The sequence below is a fragment of the Macaca thibetana genome, chromosome 5 (assembly GCF_024542745.1).
Source record: "Macaca thibetana thibetana isolate TM-01 chromosome 5, ASM2454274v1, whole genome shotgun sequence".
Taxonomy (NCBI): Eukaryota; Metazoa; Chordata; class Mammalia; order Primates; family Cercopithecidae; genus Macaca; species Macaca thibetana.
In genome coordinates, this window is record NC_065582.1 from 45,276,717 (window position 1) to 45,295,012 (window position 18,296).

Sequence of the window (18,296 nt, forward strand, 5' to 3'; positions counted from 1 at the left end):
CACTGGATACATTTCTTCCTATACTCAGCTGTATTTAAAAATATTTTTTTCTTTGTGTTTCAATTTGGATATTTTCTATTTATCTGTCTTTTAGTTCAATTATGCTGTCTTTTGTACATCAGTGTGCCACTATTCAAGTTCTTATTTTCAGCTATTATATTTGTAGTTATAGATTGTTAATTTTGTTCTTTATAGTAAATTCCAATGTTCTGTTGTAATTCTCCATCTTTTCATCTATTTTCCTTTAATTTCTTTGATATATTGGAACTGATTATTTCAAAACCCTTATATCCTAATTTTAATCTGAATCATCTAAGATCTCCTACCATTATGTTTTATTTCCTTGATTATCAGCCACATTTTCCAGTCTCTCCACAAACCTAGAAATTTTAAATTGTATGTCAAATATTATACACAAGAATCTTTAGAGGTGCCGGATAATATCATCTTCCAGGAGGGTTCCATGTTAGAAAGGTAGTGTTAGGGGCTGGTCTTCTCATTTCCACATTCATTAAAGTGAGTCAGAACTGGATATATATATAGACTTACTTTGAATCAGTTCACCTCTGTTTCTTAGGCATGTTCTTCCAGGTCTTTTTATTCAAAGTATCCATCATCTTAGCCTTAAGAGACTGAGATTCAGTCTGTCCTTCAGAGGTTTGGGACTTTGATCTTTGGCCTCCTGCTTCAATTGCTTCCAACTTTGGCAAATGTCTTGAGGAAGAGTCCAGCCCTGTGTTTGAAGCAAATCCCATCCTCAAATGGGACTTTGTCTCTTAACTACAATGGTACTAGAGGATATTTCAGTTTGCATTACAGAAGTTTCCTAGTTTCAAAACTCAGCTAGCATACTGTGGAGAAAATTAACTGTGTAAGTTTACATATGATCAGGAAAAGTTTTGCTGATTTCTTATTTTCCCAGTGAAGCCCCTCTGTGAGGGCCAAGTTCAGTCATCAGCCCATGTCTAGAATTAGCAAATCTTTCCAATTCAGAAGAAAATGGTCAGTCACAGACTGCTCCTCTCAGAAAGGCTCTTCCCTTTATGGCTTGTTAAATTCTCTTTGATTCATTGATTTTCCAAGGTCTTTTAAAATACAACTTTTCACAGTGTACCTGGTGTTTTAAAGTTGCTATAGCAGAAATAGTGATTCTTAACATCTACTGTCTTCTACTGGAAACCAGAAGATTAAATAAATATGTTTAAATGAATGGATAAACTTCTCAAAAAGTTGTTGTGAGAATGAAATTCTATAATATGTTTAAATTATATAGCAGAACATTTATTAATATATTTATGTTATTAGGTTGGTGCAAATGTACTTGCAGTTTTGCCATTAAAAGCAATGGTAAAAACCGCAATTACTTTTGAGCCAACCTAATAGTATTACAATTGGCTTATAGTCTTTAATTTTCCAGTCCATTGGTCCTAATTTTTGTTTCAAATGTAGCCACATTTTTTGCCTTATAAGAACATCTAATTCTGCTTAAATCTCATGTTTTTATGAGTCAGAGTAATTTTGTATCTTTGCTTAAACTTTGCATAATTTGGAAATGTCTTGTTCTTTTAAATTTTTTTTCTCTTTCCATCTTACCATAGAATTAAGATCATATCTGTCATTAACATAGTCCTCACACCAGACGGTGGGTCATGCATCAGAGTGGTTATGACAACATTTTCTGGCAATCATCAGCAAAGTTGGTGAATGAAAGGATTAGGTATGTCTGGCTGTATTCATTTTTCGGGAGTAAACCTCCTTCAAAAGTAGTGAAATGACTATAGCACTGGATACTGTTTGAGGGAACAGAAGTGGGGTTAAGCTCTTGTTTTTGTTTTTTATTTTTTGAGATGGAGTTTCTCTCTGTCTCTCAGGCTGGAGTGTAGTGGCGCTATCTTGGCTTACTGCAACTTCTGCCTCCCAGGTTCAAGCGATTCTCCTGCCTCAGAGATTAGCTGAGATTACAGGCACATGCCACCACTCCTGGCTAATCTTTGTATTTTTTGTAGAGACGAGATTTCACCATGTTGGCCAGGCTGGTCTCGAACTCCTGACCTCAAGTGATCTGCCCACTTCGGCCTCCCAAAGTGCTGGGATTACAGGCATGAGCCACCATGACAAGTCTTAAGCTCTTATTTTATGGGACAATTCAATGGAACGGAACTTAACATCAGCGTTCAAGGATTATTAAAATATTCTTGGTGTACTAAGTATGTGAATTAGCTTTAAGTTTTGTGACAGCTTTGCCACAGCCATAGAAAGTTCTTGATTGGCTTGATATCTTTATTGACTTTTTTTCTTCACCATAAAATGTAAAATAAAACAGAAGATCAGTGATTAATATCCCTACTGCTCTCACTTGGTCTTGTTGCTACACTTTAGGCACATTAGGCTTCTTACCCCTTTGGTTGTCAATGAGGCAGGATGATGAAAGTGTTAAGGAGGTAAGCAAGAATTTTCTTTCTATCATCTGTAACATTGGATATGATTTGAAAAACTTTACTGCATTTTAATTTCTTTATACATAAAAGTGGGTTAATGCAGCCTTCCAATTCTATAATGTCATTATTATTTATGAGTATTTATCTAGTACACTGTGTTTTCAATATACTTTATAATCACTAATTAGCTATTCAACACAACACCGCTATGAAATAGGTCAGGTAAATTGTCTCTACTTTATAGGGATGCAAACTGAGACACAGAGATTTAGAGACATGCCAAAAGGTATACAGCAAGCGGGAATAGAGAAGCAAGTCAGAACTCTTGAGTTCTTGATGCTCAGTCCTATGAATGACACTAAATATTTTATGTGCATTTTAAGATTCTGAAGCAAAAAGAATTTCTTACTGATACAATGACAGGGCAATGTGAGTTGAGAGGAGATGGCAGGTGGGGAAGATAACTAGGAAAGTAAGCTGGATGTGAGTGGAGGCAGGTGATGGTGGTAATGGTGCTGATGGTGGTGGTGGTGGAGTATGTGTAAGGGGTAGAAATTAGTAGACCTGAAGCTGAGGTAATAATTAATCAATTTTTTCTATTCTCTCTACGTTTGGAGTTAATAAAAGTCAAGTTGCATATTTACAGTTGGAATTTAAATCTGACTGCACTTTATGCAAATGCAATTGGCAAATTTTTCGTTAAAATATCATTTTGACAGGTTTCATTAATTTTAAAAATGTGTATTGAGTTTCTTCTGAATTGTAATATTATCATCAGTGGGTCACAGTAGCCCAGCCAGGAAGAACAACAGAAATCCCTCACATTTTAAGTACAGCGATGAGTATAGAGCTTCCCCAACCCAAACTTCAGTTTTGATTTGTCCAAGCAAAAGCCTGTTATTACTTTGGTCAGCCTTTCCAGGGAAAACTAGGAATCCATTTACTCATTAAGAAATATGCGAGGCCCAGTGCTGTGCCCTAGAGAAACAATTCTTGAGTAAAGGATGGTTAAAAACAAATAAAACAATGTTCAAAGTGTTTTAAACAATCATGTTGTGTAAGCACATTAGCTCCCTGGCCTGTAATCAGTGGTTTCCTTACTTCTTGCATGTGCCATCCCCATTCTGGCCTCAGTGTGGCAAAGAATCCTGTCATTAACTGGCTACAGGAAAGGCTGCAACAGAAACCAACCTAATTTTAAACCCTTTAAATAGCAGCTTAATGTTGAAGCACAACAAATACAACCATTCCGAGGTTTTTTCATTAACCACTCTTGTTGGGAGGAAATGGTAACTCTTAAGAAAGAATAGAAACCCCTTTGGTCCTAAAGCAGTTATTCTGCTGTAGATCCCAGGGCTGCAAAGAAGGGAGGGATGACCACACAGAAGGAGGACCAGCAATTCACAAACAGGACTCTGCTATGGAAGTGAATCATGCTCAGAGTAACAAGTATTTTCTCTGCTTTCTTTCGTGAGTGCTCTCGAGCCAAATAGCAGAAGGGAACGAGTGAGCAGAGACACGGGTTGGGAGTCAAGGCAGTTGTCCAAGATGGTGCCAATGAGTGATTTGGGGGAATTTAAGAAAGGGTAATATTATGGCTGGTTTTTCCAACTAAGTGTCTCAACTCAATTTTGCTAAGAGACACCATTGGCAATTTTGTGCTTACATCCAAAAGGATGTGAAAAACACATCTACTAAATAAGCCAGTTGCCCCATTTCCTTTCCTTTTCTGAGTAATAATAGCTTTCTATCTTTTGATGTGCTGATTAAAAAATAAATTCCTTCTTATAACTCATGTTTTGCTGCTAGCAGCAATTGGTTGCATAAAAGACCAAGTTCATTAAAACTCCCACACACAGACTCAAAACACAGCAGTTTTGAAACATCTGATCATTCTAACATTAATTTTCAAATTAGGAAAAATTTTACCTACTTCTTCTCAACCACATTGAACATTTCAAATTATTTCTTTTATGTCTTGAAACAAACTGTAAGGAAAAATGGTTTAGAGAATTGGGTGAATAGAGCTGAGCTACATTTCTTGCTGCTTTGTGCTGTTTAGTTTCTGCCCTAAATTAGCACCAGCCTAGAGGCTTACCCTAAAAATCTAATCACCTGCAGATTTCCTCCTTCCTTTCAGAAACCCAGAAAAAAAAAATGATGAACAGGCCAAATGGCAACAAAAATAGCCCTTGTGCTGCCAATCTGCTGGAGATGGCCATTACACTTAGTCTTAGGGCACAGCTATGAAATGTGTTCCTCCCCTTTGTGGGAGTGCAGGGGGTGGGGAAGGTGGAACCAAATCCCCACATTTGATTCTTTTCTCTAAGAGCCTCTTAAGGAAATTTTGACTCTGTGTTAGAGCCAATGGGCTATATCCTACTAGTTCATCTCACTCCCTTCTGCCCTGTGCCCCTTGCCCCCTGCCCCCTTTATTAAGATCTGACAAGTATCCAACACTAATCGCTTTCCACTTAGTTTTTCAGAAGAGGTAGCACGGTCTGGCCAATGACTTTCTCCATTAGGCAACTGGGAAAGGGATCCCGGACATTTTCCTAAAAGCTGCATGTTTGGACTTTCTCTCTGATGGATGGTGTGACAGCCATAAATCAGAACACATTGTGAATGTTAACATCTTGCTCCACAACTGCATTTGTTGATGAAATGGAGGTTCATGGTATGATGAGTGGCAAAAGTAGGTTACAAAACAGTACGTATAATATGATTTCATTTTTACAACTATCTGCATTTTTAAAAGCCTGAAGGCATATTTAACACTCTTTGGGGAATAAGCTTTGTCTTGCATTTTTAAAATCACATTTTAAAAAATGTTTTTAAAAATTCACATGTATAATTGTGTAATAAAATCAAATCAATTTTTGATCATTTCACAGTACGTTTTAATGATAAAGAATAGGAAAAATTTATCTAGAAAGTGATATTCTTCAGTAGGCTGCAAAATAACATAGCTTCCATGTAACAACATTTTCCAGATGAATAATAATAATGATTATAGTACTGTACCAAGGGCTGTATGATTATCATCATTGACCTTCCCAATAGTTCTGCGAAATGGACATTACTTTTATTCTTCCAATTTTACAGACAACTGAGGCTCATGGAGTCTATGTAACTAATCTAAGTAATAGCTAGGGAGTTATGAAGCTGAATCAAGTTTGCCAATTGGTGAAAATGTCCAATCACACTTATAATGAGATTTCAACTGACATCAATTTCCCAACTAGGTCTATCATTGTTAATGAGGAGGGCTTGAATGGGAATGACTAATAAGGTTTATTACTGTATTTTAGCCAATCCACAAGACAGTCTCTTCCCTCTAAGAATTCCTAGATGAGAAATATGACAAAATGTGGATGCATGTAAAATATAAAGCAGATAAAAGCACATCCTTTCATTTACTTGTAATTCCCCAAATAATTTTTAAGCACTGGTTATGTGTATGAAAACAAAAAGGATTTAAACTGTGATTCTATTTTGGGTGTTTAGTTTTACTGTGCCAGTTTTAAGGGAAAGGCTCAGGAAGGAGAGGCTGGATGGAGATAGTGTATAAGAAGAGGAGGTTAACTATTATTATAGTTGAGGAAAAATTTAAAATACAGAAGAAGTAAGAAGAAAGACCAAAGAAGATTTATGGAAGGCAAAAATGATTCAATCTGTTTTCTAGACCAATATTTTGAATCAACCAATTTAGAAAATAGAAATCTTAAAGTAATTAGGAAAAGGAGACTTGGAAATGTGATTGTGGAAGAAGGAATGCCAGACATAGAGAAATTAAACAACTAGACAGGAGAATCATGAAAGTTAGTGTGCTGGTAAATATTTAACAACTGGCTTTTAGGAGGAAAAATCCCCCTGATTTGTTAACTTGCCAGTTTCTATGGTGTAAATTCTCACACTACCAGTGTTGATGAAAGTGGAATTGGCAAGATAAGCACAAAATTAGCACTTGTGAATCCATGCTAGCTGGCTCAACATGTCACTAAATTGTGCTATTGAAGAATAAATCAATAGAATGAGACTGGTAGTTTTGTACAAAGGGGTTAGAATTTCTTGTCTCTTGAGATAGGTGTTAGGCTTAAAATTTCACTTAGCACATGTTTTCTTCACAGAAAGTATAAAACAACAATCCAAACAAGATAGTTCGGTGAGAGGGGGCAGATATTTAAAAGTAACTTAAAAAACAATCTGTTTTTTAAAGTAACATTAAGAATTGTCAAGCAAATTAGAAGTATTATTTTTCATATCCAACTATAATATGCTAATCTGACTTAGAACTTTTTCTTTTTTTTTTTTTCTTAAGTGAAAGCAAGTTTATTAAGAAAGTAAAAGAATAAAAAGAATGGCTATTCCATAGGCAGAACAGCCCTGAGGGCTGCTGGTTGCCCATTTTTATGGTTATTTTTTGATGATATGCTAAATAAGGGGTCAATTATTCATTATTTATTTATTTATTTTTATTATGCTTTATGTTCTAGGGTACATGTGCACAATGTGCAGGTTTGTTACATGTGTATACATGTGCCATGTTGGTGTGCTGCACCCATTACCTCGTCATTTACATTAGGTATATCTCCTAATGCTATCCCTCTCCCCTTCCCCCACCCCACAACAGGCCCTGGTGTGTGATGTTCCCCTTCCTGTGTCCAAGTGTTCTCATTGTTCAATTCCCACCTATGAGTGAGAACATGCAGTGTTTGGATTTCTGTACTTGCAATAGTTTGCTGAGAATAATGGTTTCCAGCTGCATCCATGTCCCTACAAAGGACACGAACTCGTCCTTTTTTATGGCTACATTGTATTCCATGGTGTATATGTGCCACATTTTCTTAATCCAGTCTATCATTGACGGACATTTGGGTTGGTTCCAAGTCTTTGCTATTGTGAATGGTGCTGCAATAAAGATGTGTGCATGTGTCTTTATAGCAGCGTGATTTATAATCCTTTGGGTATATACCCAATAATGGGATGGCTGGGTCAAATGGTATTTCTAGTTCTAGATCCTTGAGGAATCACCACACTGTCTTCCACAATGGTTGAACTAGTTTACAGTCCCACCAACAGTGTAAAAGTGTTCCTATTTCTCCACATCCTCTCCAGCACCTGTTGTTTCCTGATATTTTAATGATTGCAATTCTAACTGGTGTGAGATGGTATCTCATTGTGGTTTTGATTTGCATTTCTCTGATGGCTAGTGTTGATGAGCATTTTTTCACGTGCCTGTTGGCTGCATAGATGTCTTCTTTAGGGAAGTGTCTGTTCATATCCTTTGCCCACTTTTTGATGGGGTTGTTTGTTTTTTTCTTGTAAATTTGTTTGAGTTCTTTGTAGGTTCTTGATAGTAGCCCTTTTTCAGATGGGTAGGTTGCAAAAATTTTCTCCCATTCTGTAGGTTTCCTGTTCACTCTGATAGTAGTTCTTTTGCTGTGCAGAAGCTCTTTAGTTTAATGAGATCCCATTTGTCAATTTTGGCTTTTGTTGCCATTGCTTTTGGTGTTTTAGTCATGAAGTCTTTGCCCATGCCTATGTCCTGAAAGGTATTGCCTAGGTTTTCTTCTAGGAATTTTATGGTTTTAGGTCTAACATTTAAGTCTTTATTCCATTTTGAATTAATTTTTGCATAAGGTGTGAGGAAGGATCCAGTTTCAACTTTCTACCTATGGCTAGCCAGTATTCCCAGCACCATTTATTAAATAGGGAATCCTTTCCCCATATCTTGTTTTTGTCAGGTTTGTCAAAGATCAGATGGTTGTAGATGTAGAAATAAAGTCTGAGGGCTCTTTACAGAACTCATTTTTATGAAGAATCATTGACTTTCAAAAATACTTGAGGTTACCCAGTTTAATTAGATCTCATTTGTCAATTTTGGCTTTTGTTGCCATTGCTTTTGGAGTTTTAGACAGAAGTCCTTGCCAATGCCTGTGCACTGAATGGTATTGCGTAGGTGTTCTTCGAGGGTTTTTTATGGTTTTAGGTCTAATATTTAAGTCTTTAATCCATCTTGAATTAATTTTTGTATAAGGTGTAAGGAAGGGATCTGGTTTCAGCTTTCTACTTATGGCTAGCCAGTATTCCCAGCACCATTTATTAAATAGGGAATCCTTTCCCCATTTCTTGTTTTTATCAAGTTTGTCAAAGATCAGATGGTTGTAGATGTGTGGTATTATTTCTGAGGGCTCTGTTCTGTTCCATTGGTCTATATCTCTGTTTTGGTACCAGTACTATGCTGTTTTGGTTACTGTAGCCTTGTAGCATAGTTTGAAGTCAGGTAGCGTGATGCCTCCAGCTTTTTTCTTTTGACTTAGGATTGTCTTGGCAATGCGGGCTCTTTTTTGGTTCCATATGAACTTTAAAGTAGATTTTTCCAATTCTGTGAAGAAAGCCATTGGTAGCTTAATGGGGATGACATTGAATCTATAAATTACCTTGGGCTGTGTGGCCATTTTCACGATATTGATTCATCCTATCCATGAGCATGGAATGTTCTTCCATTTGTTTGTGTCCTCCTTTATTTCATTGAGCAGTGGTTTGTAGTTCTCCTTGAAGAGGTCCTTGACATCCCTTGTAAGTTGGATTCCTAGGTATTTTATTCCCTTTGAAGCAATTGTGAACGGGAGTTCATTCATAATTTGGCCCTCTGTTTGTCTGTTACTGGTGTATAAGAATGCTTGTGATTTTTGCACGTTGATTTTGTATCCTGAGACTTTGCTGAAGTTGCTTATCAGCTTAAGGAGATTTTGGGCTGAGACGATGGGGTTTACTAAATATACAATCATGTCATCTGCAAACAGGGACAATTTGACTTCCCATTTTCCTACTTGAATACCCTTTATATCTTTCTCTTGCCTGATTGCCCTAGCCAGAACTTCCAACACTATGTTGAATAGGAGTGGTGAGAGAGGGCATCCCTGTCTTGTGCCAGTTTTCAAAGGGAATTTTTCCAGTTTTTTCCCATTCAGTATGATATTGGCTGTGGGTTTGTCATAAACAGCTCTTATTATTTTGTGATATGTTCCATCAATGCCGAATTTATTGAGAGTTTTCAGCATGAAGGGCTGTTGAATTTTGTCGAAGGCCTTTTCTGCATCTATTGAGATAATCATGTGGTTTTTGTCTTTGGTTCTGTTTATATGCTGGATTACATTTATAGACTTGCATATATTGAACCAGCCTTGCATCCCAGGGATGAAGCCCACTTGATCATGGTGGATAAACTTTTTGATGTGCTGCTGGATTAGGTTTGCCAGTATTTTATTGAGAATTTTTGCATCAAAGTTCATCAGGGATATTGGTCTAAAACTCTCTTTTTTTGTTGTGTCTTTGCCAGGCTTTGGTATCAAGATGATGTTGGCCTCATAATATGAGTTAGGGAGGATTCCCTCTTTTTCTGTTGATTGGAATAGTTTCAGGAGGAATGGTACCAGCTCCTCCTTGTACCTCTGGTAGAATTCAGCTGTGAATCCATCTGGTCCTGGACTTTTTCTGGTTGGTAAGCTATTAATTATTGCCTCAATTTCAGAGCCTGTTATTGGTCTATTCAGGGTTTCGACTTCTTTCTGGTTTAGTCTTGGGAGAGTGTATGTGTCCAGGAATTTATCCATTTCTTCTAGGTTTTCTAGTTTATTTGCATAGAGGTATTTATAGTATTCTCTGACAGTATTTTGTATTTCTGTGGGGTCAGTGGTGATATCCTCTTTATCATTTTTTATTGTGTCTATTTGATTCTTCTCTCTTTTCTTCTTTGTCTTGCTAGCAGTCTATCAATTTTGTTGATTTTTTTTTCAAAAACCAGCTCCTGGATTCACTGATGCTTTGAAAGGATTTTGTGTCTCTATCTCCTTCAGTTCTGCTCTGATCTTAGTTATTTCTTGCCTTCTGCTAGCTTTTGAATGTGTTTGCTCTTGCTTCTCTAGTTCTTTTAATTGTGATGTTAGGGTATCAATTTTAGATCTTTCCTGCTTTCTCTTGTGGGCATTTAGTGCTGTAAATTTCCCTCTATACACTGCCTTAAATGTGTCCCAGAGATTCTGGTATGTTGTATCTTTGTTCTCATTGGTTTCAAAGAACATCTTTATTTCTGCCTTCATTTCGTTATGTACCCAGTAGTCATTCTGGAGCAGGTTGTTCAGTTTCCATGTAGTTGAGTGGTTTTGAGTGAGTTTCTTAATCCTGAGTTCTAGTTTGATTGCACTGTGGTCTGAGAAACAGTTTGTTATAATTTTTGTTTGTTTAAATTTGCTGAGGAGTGCTTTACTTCCAATTATGTGGTCAATTTGGAATAAGTGCGATGTGGTGCTGAGAAGAATGTATATTCTGTTGATTTGGGGTGGAGAGTTCTGTAGATGTCTATTAGGTCCCCTTGTTGCAGAGTTGAGTTCAAGTCCTGAATATCCTTGTTAATTTTCTGCCTTATTGATCTGCCTAATGTTGACAGTGGATTGTTAAAGTCTCCCATTATTATTTTGTGGGAGTCTAAGTCTCTTTGTAAGTCTCTAAGGGCTGGCTTTAAGAATCTTGGTGCTCCTGTATTGGGTGCATATATATTTAGGATAGTTAGCTCTTCTTGTTGAATTGATCCCTTTACCATTATGTAATGGCCTTCTTTGTCTCTTTGGATCTGTGTTGGTTTAAAGTCTTATCAGAGACTACGATTGCAACCCCTGCCTTTTTTGTTTTACATTTGCTTGGTAGATCTTCCTCCATCCCTTTATTTTGAGCCTATGTGTGTCTCTTCATGTTAGATGGGTCTCCTGAATACAGCAAACTGATGGGTCTTGACTCTAATTTGCCAGTCTGTGTCTTTTAATTGGAGCATTTAGCCCGTTTACATTTAAGGTTAATATTGTTATGTGCGAACTTGATCCTGTCATTATGATGTCAGCTGGTTATTTTGCTCGTTAGTTGATGCAGTGTCTTCCTAGCATTGATGGTCTTTACATTTTGGCATGTTTTTGCAGTGGCTGATAATGGTTGTTCCTTTCCATGTTTACTGCTTCCTTCAGGAGCTCTTGTAAGGCAGGCCTGGTGGTGACAAAATCTCTCAGCATTTACTTGTCTGTAAAGGATTTTATTTCTCCTTCACTTATGAAACTTAGTTTGGCTGGATATGAAATTCTGGGTTGAAAATTCTTTTCTTTAAGAATGTTGAATATTGGCCCCTGGTCTCTTCTGGCTTGTAGAGTTTCTGCTGAGAGATCTGCTGTTAGTCTGATGGGCTTCCCTTTGTGGGTAACCTGACATTTGTCTTTGACTGCCCTTAACATTTTTTCCTTCATTTCAACTTTGGTGAATCTGACAATTATGTGTCTTGGAGTTGCTCTTCTCAAGGAGTATCTTTGTGGTGTTCTCTGTATTTCCTGAATTTGAATGTTGGCCTGCCTTGCTAGGCTGGGGAAATTCTCCTGGATAATAACCTGCAGAGTGTTTTCCAACTTGGTTCCATCCTCCCCGTCACTTTCAGTTACACCAATCAGATGTAGATTTCGTCTTTTCACATAGTCCCATATTTCTTGGAGGCTTTGTTCGTTTCTTTTTACTCTTTTTTCTCTAAACTTCTCTTCTCACTTCATTTCATTCATTTGATCTCCAATCACTGATACCCTTTCTTCCAGTTGATCAAGTTGTTTACTGAAGCTTGTGCATTTGTCACATAGTTCTCATATCATGGTTTTCAGCTCTGTCAGGTCATTTAAGGACTTCTCTACATTGGTTATTCTAGTTAGCCATTCGTCAAATCTTTTTTCAAGGTTTTTAGTTTCTTTGCACTGGCTTCATACTTCCTCCTTCAGCTCAGAGAAATTTGATCATCTATAGCCTTCTTCTCTCAACTCGTCAAAGTCATTCTCCGTCCAGTTTTGTTCTGTTGCTGGCGAGGAGCTGCATTCCTTTGGAGAGGGAGCGGTGCTCTGATTTTTAGAATTTTCAGCTTTTCTACACTGTTTTTCCCCATCTTTGTGGTTTTATCTACCTTTGGTCTTTGATGGTGGTGATGGACAGATATGGTTTTGGTGTGGGTGTCCTTTCTGTTTGTTAGTTTTCCTTCTAACCATCAGGACCCTCAGCTGCAGGTCTGTTGGAGTTTGCTCGAGGTCCACTCCAGACCCTGTTTGCCCAGGTTTCAACAGCGGAGGCTGCAGAAGAGTGAATATTACTGAACAGCAAATGTTGCTGTCTGATAGTTCCTGTGGAAGCTTCGTCTCAGAGGTGTACCTGGCCGTATGAAGTGTCAGTCTGCCCCTAGTGGGGGATATCTCCCAGTTAGGCTACTCGGGAGTCAGGGACCCAATTGAATAGGCAGTCTGTCCGTTCTCAGATCTCAAACTCCGTGCTGGGAGTACCACTACTCTCTTCAAAATTGTCAGACGGAGACATTTACATCTGCAGAGCTTTCTGCTGCCTTTTGTTTAGCTATGCCCTGTCCCCAGAGGTGGAGCCTACAGAGGCAGACAGGCCTCCTTGAGCTGCAGTGGGCTCCATCCAGTTTGAGCTTCCTGGCCACCTTGTATACCTACTTAAGCCTCAGCAATGGTGGGTGCCCCTCCCCCAGGCTTGCTGTAGATCTCAGACTGCTGTGGTAGCAATGAGGGAGGCTCTGTGGGCGTGGGACCCTCTGAGCCAGGTGCAGATTGCCAAATCCATGGTGAAATGCAGGGGGTTTCATAGATGAGGTGGTGAGGAGATGGTGTAGGATCTACATAGGGCATGAAAGACTGGTTAGGCCAGATGTGCTATTTGCATAGAGTGCGATCTGTGGTATCCCCTACCCTTTTCTTTTATTATGCAGGTGGGTTCTCTGCCTGAGCTCTGCCATGTTGCCCATTTCTTTCTTATTGTACACCCCTGTGGTAACAAAAAAAAGGGAGGATGGAGCCTCCATGTTGGTCACACCTGGCCCCCAGTTAGTCCTTTCTTATTGGCTCAGCTGCCAGCATTCCCCCGTGTAAGCTTCTAACTTCCGTATTTACATTTGCAGCTCAAATTTTCAGGCTGCTCTTTGCTAGAAAAGAGATGATTTGGGGGGGGGGCTGCTTTTTGTTAGAAAAGAAGCTCTTCTGAGGACTCTTTTGCCCTCCATCTGCCTAAATAATGTCTTTCTGCCTCCTGTATCAAAATGACCTTTCTTTCTAGAATAGCTCTATTGGTATTATGACCTAGACTAGGCATGCTCATGTCTGCCCTTGCAGCACCAGCCCCCATAGTGCTCACTTCTAAGCACATGTTAATTATGACAGTTTTGCTACCTTTGTATAGAACTGTGCAGTGTTTCAGGATTTTTGTATATCTTTTCTCATCCTCTCTCACAGTGAACTCATAAAGTACACATTTAATATAGGAAAGAATTATTCCCATTTCACAAATGAGATAAAATAAGACTGACAGAGATAACATGATTTACCCAAGTGATCATGTGGTGGATAAAACTAGAACTAATAGCTGGATCTTCAAATTTCTGGCTCTGATACTCTTTCCACTATACCTTTATTTATTTGTTTATTTTTTTGGAGACAGGGTCTCGCTCTGTCAGACATGCTGGAGTACAGTGGTGCAATCTCAACTCATTGCAACTTCTGCCTCTTGGGTGCAAGCAACTCTCTTGTCTTAGCCTCTTGAAGAGCTGGGACTACACCCTTGTGCCACCACGTCCTGCTAATTTTTGCATTTTTTTTTTTTAAGTAGAGATGGGGTTTCACCATGTTGGCCGGGCAGGTCTTGAACTCCTGACCTCAAGTAATCTGCCTCCCTTGGCCTCCCAAAGTGCTAGGATTACAGTTGTGAGCTACTATGCCCAGCATATACCTTTATTTTTAAGATAAAGTGGAAAAGTGGGGTTTCATGGCTACACAGGTACCTGCCTGCGAGACAACAGGTGAGCACCGGTAACAGTGCTTTCCAGAAATATGGCAGAGATGAGCTTTCCTTTCTTCATGTTGACTTACCTTTGTCTCAGTCTTTTGTTTTGAAATAAGAAGAGTTTTGAAGGCTTTACTGTTGGCCTTTCCCCTTGTTGGGAGTGGAGGTAGGTTATACATTCATTTCATTTATTTTATTCACTGTAATACTTCATAAAAACCTGTGTTATGTGCCAAGCTCGGAGCTGGGTTGCAAATAGGACAGCAGGGACATTGCTCCTGTCTTTATAGAACAAACATGGGGATGAACAAACATATCCATGTGAAGCCACTAAACTTTGTAAAGTCGGAATAAACTAAATTCTTACGATGTTAAAGCAATCATTTATGGAAGCGATACCTTTTCTATGAAAAACACCTGAGAAGTTCTTTAGTAAAGTTGTCTTACGCTAGGAGGTGATCATTTTTAGATTTCTTTTATTTATTTGTTTTTGAGATAGGATCTGACTCTGTCACACAGGCTGGAGCACAGTGGCGCAATCTCAACTCACGTGGCCTCAATCTCCCTGGCTCAAGCAATCCTGCCTCAGTCACCTGAGTGACTGGGACTACAGGCATGTGTCACTACACCTGGCTAAGTTGTGTAGTTTTTGTAGAGATGGGGTTTCGCTATGTTGCCCAGGCTGGTCTCGAACTCCTGAGCTCAAGCAATCTGTCCACATTGGCCTCCCAAAGTTCTGGGATTATAGGCATGAGCCACTACACCTGTCCCTATTTTTAGATTTCTTAATAATTTTTGTTTATTAAGCAGGAGAGCAGACGCAACATCCACTGAATGCCTACTAAGGGCCGCTATGCCACTCAGTTCCTACAATGAACCCCATGAAGTAGGCACCATCATCTCTATAGTAGAGAAGAGGAAATAGTGGCTAAACGCCACAAATTCACTTGTGTACATTAATACACCTATTAACTGGTAAAAACTAAAACCTGAGTATTCCTGCCTTCTCCACTATACCATACCATGGCATTTCCTTTGCCCAACTCTTGGTCTTTAGGATTTATTCCCTGTCCTACTCCATTTGCATTGCTACAAGAGGTACCTGAGGCTGGGTAATTTGTAAAGAAAAGAGGTTTACTTGGCTCATGGTCCTGCAGGCTGTACAAGAAGTATGGTATCAGCATCTGCTTCTGGTGAGGGCTGCAGACTCCTTCTACTCATGGCAGAAGGGGAAAGGGAACCAGAGTGTGGAGATCACATGGCAAGAGAGAAGCAAGAGAAACAGGGGAGGGAGGTGTCAGAGTCTTTTCAACAATCAATTCTCAAGGGAACTCACAGAGCAAGAACTCACTCATTTCCTCCAGGAGGGCACCAAGCCACTGATGAGGGATCCACCCCATGACCCAAACACCTCCCACCAGGCCCCACCTCCAACACTGGAGATCAGATTTCAATGTGCGATTTGGAAAGGACAAATATCAAAACCAGATCCAAACCATAGCATTCCCCTGGGATTTCATGGATAAGGAGTGTTTAGCATTCTTCCGCCAGACAGCTCAGTGTGTGCACTATCGCCACTCTCACACCTCCACACACACACCGGGTTAGTGGGTGGGATATAAGAAAGAAAATAATCCTGCTGCTTGGAGCCTTCACTAGTAGCTTTTTCATTCTTTCTGTTTTAATCAAGACACATGGCAACTAATCAAGACATGTGGCAACCCCTCACACTGCTGTGAACGCTGACTTCTCCTTTGTATATACTGTGTTACTTAAGTGCTTCTGCTTAAGTTGGTGACAGTGGCAAGATGCTCTTTATCAGAAACAAGAAAGAAAGATGGAGTTCAGAATAAATAAACATTTACAAGAAATAAAACCTTTTACTCTTGGTAGTAACTTCTGGAATTGGAGCTATCTTTCTCCTGTCTCATCCCCACAGGTTGGAGCCTTAAGGAAATTACAGTTCTGACTTCTTTATGATACCATCTCACATACTGTCCCTATCTGATTTCTCTTGGATGTGGTCCACCCAAGTAGCATGACCACCCTGTCACAGGGGGAAGCAGTTCCCAGCAGTCCTGCCCTGTTTTACACAAAGACTCTGTTGGCCCCACCTGAATGTGTACACAAAGCTTATGCATGAATGTTAAGTGTAGGGAATGCCTCTGTAACTGGTGATATTTAAATACATGTTTTGGACACTCATGGGTGTTCTCTCTCTCTCACTGTCAAGTATAGACACACACACATAGTCATGTGTGCTTTTTAAATTCATAAGCCTTCTTTCAAAAACAAATAAGAAAAAATATATGTTTTCTGAGAAAATTTTTTTTCTTAAAGAGTCTCTAATACATTGTCGATAAGGTTCAGTAGTTAATCAATAAACTCAAATTATTGAGGCAGCTCTAAAATTTAAAATGCAATCCAGTTTTAAGCCAAGACTAGAGTTCTTTCCTGTTATTTACAGGTGTAACTAAAATATACTTTGGTTTGAAAAATGTTCCAAACTGAACTTCAAATGTGCCATTTGTCTGAAGAGTTAGATACTGAATTGTTTTGAGAATTTTATTTTAACGGAGTTTATTTTTCACTTGGAAAAGAGCTATTGAAAACAAATAACTTGATTCATTGTTATTTAGAGTTCTTCAAAAGAAATAGAAGAGCCTTGTATATCAACTACATTAGATAAAAAGTTTAAGTTTTCGATGTTTTTGATGTTTTCAGCTAACTAGATTTTAATGGCCCAAAGGTAAATTTTACATAAAAAAAGTATCTCCAAAGCAGAGTACAGCAACACAGATGACATGTGTGGTCAAAAAAAATACCTGAAACTAATCATTTAACTATATGATAAGCGTCACCATCTAGACTGAATTAAGGAGGGCCAGGCCTGGATCATCTCAAATTCTACAAAACTGCCAGCACTGCAATTGTTAAGTCCCGTGGGAAAAAAGCCTGTGTGGGCTCAAACTTCAGACTTATAAAAAGAGCTAAGTGTCTGATAAAAACGGTTTACTAGAATAATTTGTTAATTAAAATTATTGCATTATTTATCTAAAATAGCTGTGGGCAATTGTATGAAGCAGAGTTTATGTTCATTCTTCTCCTTTCAAAATAAGGGAATGTTTTGCTTCATGTGCTTGTATTTAAGCATGGGGATATTGGGGTTATATAAATTAATTGTATCTTAGCAGCACTGACACGAATAGACTCTTTAGGAATAACATGTCGAAGTAGGGCTGGCTTTTTTTTTCTTTTACCACCCACATTATGTTATGAGTAGCACAGGGTATTTAAATGCTTTGGCACAGAGCATGAATAAAGACCTGATCTTGAAAATACCATTATCGTTATTTATTTTGAAATTGACACTCTGCACTATTTTAAGGCTTACATCCAATTTTATCTGTGTGTCTCAGATAATCCAACACATGCATAAGAACAGGGCCCAAATGTCATTTTTTCTTCACCCCTATCCCTGGGTCTTTCCATTTAATATTTTGAGGAAAAAATAAAAGGCGAAGAAAACATGGGTCCAGAAAAAGACATCCGCTGAGGAATTTTGTTTATTATGATTGGACAGCTGCTGTTGGCCTAGTAAGGATCATTTTATGTTTTATTTTGATTGAATAGATATCACTTTGCCAACCATAATTTTTACAATTCAGCTTTTCAGTTGAAATGAAATGACCTTTAAATTTTCTTTCTTCTTCTTTTTTTTTTCCCGCAGACGGTTGTTCCCTGAAAGTGTCATTGTTGTGTTGATGATTATTCTATTACCTTATAAGTGACTAATTTGATGTTACATTTAATGGACTCGTCTTTTTATACTACCTTGGCTGAAACCCACATATTGGCTAAATATGTTTCATCTAATAGTAAGAAAAAGTTCCCTGGGGATTCTGCGGGAAGGAATCTGGCCCTTGGTCTTGGGTCAGATGCTGTTGATGTCTTTATTTGACAAAGATTTTCCTTTTTAAAAAAATATTT